Source organism: Melospiza georgiana, chromosome 14 (genome assembly GCF_028018845.1).
Source record: "Melospiza georgiana isolate bMelGeo1 chromosome 14, bMelGeo1.pri, whole genome shotgun sequence".
Lineage (NCBI taxonomy): Eukaryota > Metazoa > Chordata > Aves > Passeriformes > Passerellidae > Melospiza > Melospiza georgiana.
Window position 1 is genome coordinate 7,038,709 of NC_080443.1, and position 7,794 is coordinate 7,046,502.

Sequence of the window (7,794 nt, forward strand, 5' to 3'; positions counted from 1 at the left end):
GCTAGTAAGATGCACCTGAAAATTAGAGCAAATTTAAATTTAAGGGAAAGGTGCCAAATTCAGAATACTGGGAGAATCCTACCTCTGGGAGCATATTCAGTGACAGCTTTGGTGCAGTTAGGCAGAGGCAACCCAAATCCTCCTTCACTACCCTATTCCCCTGCCTCTTTCCTGATCTGGATCTCTGCTGCCCCTGAAAAGATGCTTCAAATCTCTCCCTCAGTGCTTGGCTCTGCTGCTTAACCAGCCAATATGAGTGAAAATGTCACATCAGTTACGGTGATCCACGCAGGTTTGGGCAGAGGCTCCCCGCTTGTTTCCCGTTCCACATCTATCGGATCACTGCGATTCTCTCTTGTCTCCAGCCAAGGGCAGATCCTGATCACTGCCTTGGTCCCACAAAGTTCATACTCCAGACTCGGCCACACAACTGGAAGCCAGAACCACACAGCTGTACAATAACCCTGAGATCAGCCAGTTAAGCATCTAGAATTATTTTACTTTTACATATTTGCTTTCAGTAGCTCATCCTTTTTTTTTTTTCCCTCTTCCACAAATATCTGTGCCTGGAGTTTCTTCACTAGAGAAATTCGGATTTCCATCTACAGTTGCCAGAAATAAGTTTATTCATGTTTCTATAAAAGAAAGAGTATGTATTCTATTTTTTCATCTTTGTTGTCTTTCCCTGAATCCAAATTGCTTGCAACTGAGGGAAATGCAAGGTATGAAAGGGAGGACAGAAAATAGTTTTTCAAGATCATACTGTTTCCAGCATTGTGAAGAGCCGATATACATCTCTTCAGGTATCTGAGAGAAATTCAGAGATTAAAATTTAGATTTGCTTACAATCTTATTAAAGTACACTAAATCAGAAGATTAAAATTCTTTATTTGTCCACAAACTCAAACTATAAAAATAAATCTATCTATGGCTTTAGTTTCCATTTTCATAAAATTCATATAAATCATGTCTCTTTTTTTTTTTTTTCAGTCAAGGCACTCTAAAAACACCTGTGCAATTCAAAGTCAACTTTAAGCAAAAATCAACATTTGGAAAAATTACTTCTTACTGATTTCCCTACACTTGATGAAACTTGTGCTTCCCAGGGAATAAGCACAGCCCATTTTAATGGACTAGTGGATTTTCTACATCTGTTCTAAAGCAAATCTCTTTGGTCACCTAAGGCTCCATGGTGGGTAAACAACCTAATGTGTCAGCTTTCTGTACTGAAGATCACAATTTCTGATCTCAGCACTGTCTTCATTGCTGCAAGCAAAACAGTGGTACTGATGTTGCAACTTACAGGCTACTCTCTTCTGATAATGAATGGGTTGGGTTATTGGCCTCTGGCATGGACAAAAATATGACAATCAGCCTCTTCATTATATAAAAGTCTACAGTGAAGACAGTGCCAGACAACTTGCTGAGTATTAGAGCTTAAATATGTTCAGAAGTCAAAAAGCCCGTAGAACGAATCTTTTTCCTTCTTTTCCATTAATAAAGACATAGTCAATTTATCAAAAGAGTTTTAATACAGTGTTTCCATCACAGCAACTTGTATCTTCAGGAAATCATTTGCAAAACACAGCTTTAGCCTGCAAATACTTCATGTTCATTCCCTGCAAAAGTAACAGAGAGGCTGACCTTTCTTACATCTGCAGTTGTTAATTGTCATCATCGTAACAGCACACAAAAACAAAGTTTAAGTCACTGGCACTTTAAAAACCCCATCATATTAAATCTCATTTACCTGCAGGGATAGAAATTCAGAGTCAGGAGCAAAATCTGAAGGCAGAGCAGACATGAGAAAGTGCACCCAGTCGCAGGGTTTAGCAACTGTACCGAGACTCTCTTCTAGTGCACGTTCTGAAACAGCAATCGAATCTCTCAGCACTTGGTACCAAACTGGAAACATTTTTCTTCTACAACATTCTGAAAACTTTAAACAACTCATTTATGATCCTTTTCTTATGAAGATTAACAGCACATCCACTAGAAGATTAATTGAAAATAAAATTTTAAAAAAAAGGATAACAGAAAGGGTAAAACAGACCAGACTAGGACAAACAACTCAAGCTATTTACAAATATTTTTATAATGACTAGAAATCATAGAGCCCTCTTTAACTGTCTAACTTAAAAAGCAACAACAAAAAAAAATAATAAAAACCAAACAAACCAAAAAAATGCATCATCTGTTGACTGAACACAGGGCCTGATTTTCAAAGCTGCTGAGCACCCACAACTCCATCTGAAGTCAGTGGAAGTGATGAATGCTCAGCAGCCCTGCAAATCAGGCCCAAACTGTCCAAGGGTCTGCTAGCAGCCTAACAGAAGGGGTGTCTAGAGGAGGGGGTTTGCTGCAGAATTGAGGAGGTTCAAAGTAATCTGTCAAAGAAGTGCTGCTACATTCATGAGTCGTAAAGCTAGCTGGCTCCCAGCTATGGGAAAAAAGTTAATTCATAGGGCTCGTAGGGCTTGCATTTGTCAAGGAGCAGGACGTCAATGCTATCATTATCAGGCAAATCAGCCAGGCGTTTAATGGTAGAATCAGGAGACATTTGCTCTCCACTATCAGAATGACATCATAACTAAAGCAGCCTTGGGCGAGGGGGGAGAGCCGGGGCAGGGCTGGGGCTGCACGCAGACTTTGCACTTCTGCCCGCTCGCCCCTCCGAGGGCTGCTCCCCTTCCCCTTCCCCTTCCCCGCCCGGCAACTTCCAGCTCCAGCTGCCTTCCCTCCACAACTTTCCCTCGCAGCATCCGAAACACCAGCAGCATCTGATTTCACAAAACACTTCGAAACCTGCCCGATCCAAAACTGCAATATTGCAAGCCAGCCACTCGCTTAGGAGGGGATGGGGTTTACACAGAAGCTACAAATCCACTCTAAAAATTGCTGGTACTTTAAATTACTTCAGTCATCTTCATCCTCCATCAAACGGGGGGGTACATACACATCAAAAAGCTAGTTGCCTCTCTGATTTAAGAAGTAACAGCTTAGGTAACTTAGTCGATTTTTAAGCATACACAAACACATACACAAACAATCTTTGAACATTCTGACATATTTAGTGATGATCTATTCGATGACCAGAAATATAACTGCAATACATATTTCCCTTCCACAGTAGCCATAATTACACAAGTCAAACAGCACAAATTACAAACTGTTCGTCTATTTCCTTTAAAAGCATCGCTACAGGTACACAGGCATGGTACAAAAGCCTCACCTTGTATAACAACTGTGAGGGAAAAAGTTATGAAAGCAGACAGAAAACCTAAAATCCCTGAGGCTACAAAAAAATCTCGCTATTGAGAAACAACCCAAGAGACCACATAGGGAATGTACAGCTTTCAGAAGCACTTCTCATCTTATTTGCACTTAACCTATTGATGTACTTATGCAGGTCACTTACTTTTCGGATATGTTTGAACCCTTTATAACCATGCAGATCGCCGCGGTTTTCACTCGGGCTTTTGTTTTTTTGGTTTTGTTTGGGTTTTTGCAAACAAGTTTCATTTAAAAAAGATCCAATTATGCAAATCTGCTCCCGGATAGGTAGTGAATATTCAATATGATGGTGATACTGTAATAGTTCAATGCAACGCACTGTACTGGACAGATTTATGAGGCAACGTCACTACTACGCTCTAGTCCTCGCTGAAGCATCTTGAAGTTAATTAAAGCTGCAATGTCCACTTTTCCAGCCACCCTCCTCATTCAGGTTTACTATTTCAACATCAAACCACCGAGGGGGCCTCCCCCCTCTCTCCGTACATTTAAGCAGCCTTCCACAGTCAATGAACAATGAACAAAGATTTGAGCGATGGGGGGGCGGGGGGAGAGGAAAAAAAAATCTCCAAAAAATCAAATCCGGTTTAAACAAGTAAAAATATAGTTTCTAATATTAAACTAGAAAAGAAAACATTCTTCTCCAAGCGAACGTGCAGAGGCGCTTAGCCAACCCCTTCAGAAAGGGTCTAAAAGCAGCCAGTCCTTTTTATTTCGAGCAGTGAATGAGCCCAAACAAGGCTTCTAAACTTAATTATGACACTTAAAATAGTCTTTTTCCACAGAAGCGGGCGGCTCGCCGCCGCTATCTGTATCAGCCGGGCACATCAGCTCAGCAAACACGGCCCCTGTTGGATTTATTTTAAACTGCACGGGGGGGCGGGGGGCGGCGAGGGAATGCACAGCCCCGCAGAGCGCTCCCGCCGCGGGCGGCCGGGCAGCCGCGCCCCGCACCGCCCCTGCCCCGCACCGCGCACCGCGCTCCGCTCCCGCACCGCCGCTCCCGGCCCGCCGCCGGCGGCTCAAGTGCGAACGGAGGGATCTGACAAATCACGTCCCCGCCTCGACACTGTATCAGCCGCGGCCACATCCGCCGCACGCACCCCGAAACAATGCCCGCCGCGCAGGCAGGCAGGCAGGCAGGCAGGCGGCGGCCGGAGCCCTCCCCGCCGCGCCCGCCCCGGGCGCCGGCACCCGCGGCCGCACCGCGCCCGGCCCCGCCGGGCCACGCCGGCAACTAACTTTGCGGATGGAGCCCGTGCGAGCCGCCCCGCGGGAGCCGCGGACCCTCCGATAAACAGCATAAATCTTCGCGACCTTTTATTTCGCGTTGAAGTTCACAGGCGGCAGCGCTCCCCCAGCCCCTCTCTCTCACACACACACACATACACACATATATATTAATTATTTGCAAAACTGCAACAGATGGGCGCATTAAAATCTGGATTCTTTCCTACACAGCATCAAAGAATCTCTCCTTCCTCCCCCCCTCCCCATCCCGCTATAATCCCGCCGCCGGCCCGGTGCTCCCCCGCGCTCCCTCCGGGCCGCGCAGCCCCGCGGAGAGCGAGGCCGCTGCCCCGCGCAGCAGCGGCGCCCCCGCGGCCCTTCCGCGCACGGCGCGCCGCCGGGAAGGTGATGCTCCCCCCCTCCCCGCCGGGGATTGCCATTTAAGTTTCCTCCTTAACCTGTTACTTTCTCCGGGCGCTGACAAAAGCCCCGGCGGCGGGCTGGCAGGTGCCTCCCCGCTCCCCGCGGCGCCGCCGGGCGCGCTCCGCTCCCCCCGAAAGGGCTGAGACCTGGCCTGACATTTAGTGCCTACTTGAATGTCACAACGCTCCTCGCAGCATTATGCACGGCTCCTATTCATAAGAGGTCGATTAGAGCACAAAATGGCAGGTCTCTTAGGCACTTGAATCTCACAAGTTTGACACATGGTATGCATCAGCTAACTTTGATTAAAAAAAAAAAAAAAAAAGAGGGGGGGGAGTTTACAAATTACACCACGATTAGACGGGATCCTAACGGGGGAGGGAGGGAGGAAAGGGAGGGGGGGGGGGCCGCGTTTAAAGTCACTTCGGCAAAGTTTGCTCCGCAGCAAACCCTTTAAAACAAAAAGTTTCTGGGCAAGTTAAGGGCAGGGTCGGTGCGGGCTGGGGCCGGCGGCGGGCGGCCCCCGGGCAGAGCCGCGGCCGCCGCCGGCACTCGCCTCCCCTCGCCTCGCCCGCCCGCTCCTTTTTTGTAAAGTAACGGTTTTAAAAGAAACGAGAGAGAAAGAGGAAAAACGTAGGGTTTTCTTCAGGCTAAGTTCTATAGCGCCATTCAATGGCTTCTCCGCTCCTTTCATTATTTTCTGCTTTTCCCCTGACAGCCCTGCTTGCAAACGTCACTGCTATGGATATTTAATTATACTGTATTTTTTTAATCACGGTGGAAAACGCAGGCCCCATTGCCATGATTAAAAAGAAATAAAAAACAAAAACATACTCCGGACTGACTTTGGAGCCTCTTTGATGGCTCACGGGAGCCTCCCGGATCCTCAAAAACCCCCTTTTTACCTTTGTCTTTCTTACCTTAAAATTTAAAGCAAAGCGTAGAAGAAACTCCCGCACGTAAACGGAGCGTTGTAAAAGATTGTGTTCAATGAATAATGAAGCATGTCCACATGATTGACTTGATCATTTTCTTGTGCGGAGGGGGAAAAGTGCGGCGCGGGGCTGCCGCGGCCGCCCGCTCCGGGTAGCCCTCCCAACTGCTTCCAGCACATCCCGAGCAAAGAGCGCTTTATTTTAATCTGTCTCTTTTCAGAATAACCCCCTTCATTGATACTGATCACCCAACATCACAAGACATCCCCATCTCTCAGCGTGGACTCCCCCTATCTGGTAGGTGAAATGCATTGTACCATTAAAAAAGCACTCCATTGTCGTCTTGGCATAATTCACAGCAACTAGATAGGTCTTGCGGCATTTAGCTTTGATGAGCCAAAAGCTGAACCCTTGATATAATAATCTACAAAGAATGGTCTGTGATCGTCCATTTTTTCTCCCTGTCTAGCAACTAAGAAACCATTTAACACGGCGCAGCTTGGTCGTGACCTTGAGCGCGTGTAAACACCCCGAGGAGCCCGCGCCGCTCCGCAGCCCCCCGGCCAGCGCCGCTGCCCGCGCCCCGCGCAGCCCCCGCGCCCGCCCGCGCAGCCCCCGCGCCCGCGCCCCGCCGGCCCTGCCCGCGCCCCGCGGACCCCGCCGAGCCCCCGGGGGCAGCGCCGGGCTCCACAAAGCGCCCTTCTTACCTGCTCCCGAAACTATGCAAAGTCTGCTTCTCCTAAAAAAAAAAAAAAAAAAAAAAAAAAAAAAAAACTCCCGGGGAAAACCTTGGCGGACAGGGGGACCGGAGCATCAGTCACCGCTCCGGCGTTTAAGAGAAGTAATCAGCGATAAAGTGACGTTGATCTGCACTGTAACCTTGTGGCGTATTTAATGTAAATAAGCCAGTTATGTTGCCAATCGCATGCATACAAACACATAAAGGTCCTCAGCGTTGCATTTTGATTCTTTCCATTAGAGCCGACTTTATTTACATACACTATTTAGGGGATCATGATAATTCTAAAACAATACTAGTGCCAAATGATTATGAAAATATGATTTTAATTAATCACGTAGTAGGCAAGGAAATTAGCATACGGTAATTAAACTTAGAGAAAAACGTCATGGAGGTTCTCTGCCTTATGGGTTCGGAATAATCATTAAACGATGGGTTTTCAGGACTTAATTATCAAACAAATAACTTTTTTAAAGCAACTTTACACGGTTTATCCGCAGGGCAACGATTTAGTAAATAATATATAACCAAGCAAACAAGGTGCAAATGTGACTGGTGAAATAGGTTGTGTTTCTACAAAGCAGAAGGGGGGGGGGGAGAAGCTGAATAATGCAATTATGGATTCTGTGTCCCATAGTTGACAAAAGCATGGTGCCTCAATAGACTCTTTGTTATGGGATTATATAATGATTGTGGTGTAATTATGGGAAAAAAGATTTAGTAATAATAAAAAGTATCAAAATACACCAATGAGCAGCTTGTTTTAAAGAAAAGGCTTGCATGTGACATTAGGGGCATGTTAATAACAAAAAGCCAGGATCCGAAAGGGTTGACAAATAAAAAAGACTGTGATGCGCATGATTAAGAAGCGATGGAGACAGATTGATTATTCAAAATGCCGAGCCACAGGGACACTTAAAACATTGATTCAGGTAAGACTAGTTTCATCTTGACTGAAATGAGTTCCCTGAAGATGACTGGCATACATTTTAAATCAGTTTACTACATAAAAAGCATAACATCACAAGCTGAAACCTTCTAGTTAAAATAGGAATCCACGAGAAAAAAAAAAGTTTATGTTTGTGGCAATTCCCAGAGGGACTATGGAATTGCAGAGGAAGGGGTATAGATTAATTAGCTCTTCCTAAACACTGGACTTAAATGTGCCCATCT

General features: G+C 46.2%; 1 protein-coding gene across 8 annotated transcripts in view; it reads right to left on the reverse strand.

The window, feature by feature from the left end:
* Positions 1–6,010, reverse strand: part of ZNF536 (zinc finger protein 536) — a 344,528-nt gene extending 338,518 nt beyond the window's left edge. For 7 of the 8 annotated variants that reach the window (XM_058034044.1, XM_058034045.1, XM_058034047.1 and 4 more), the window contains exon 1: positions 5,868–6,010. The gene's annotated coding sequence lies outside the window, so the exon portion shown is untranslated. Of the gene's footprint in view, positions 1–1,750; positions 1,867–3,418; positions 3,472–5,867 lie in introns of those variants that run through there. The other variant, XM_058034043.1, reaches the window with a different exon arrangement.
* Positions 6,011–7,794: the final 1,784 nt, after the last annotated feature.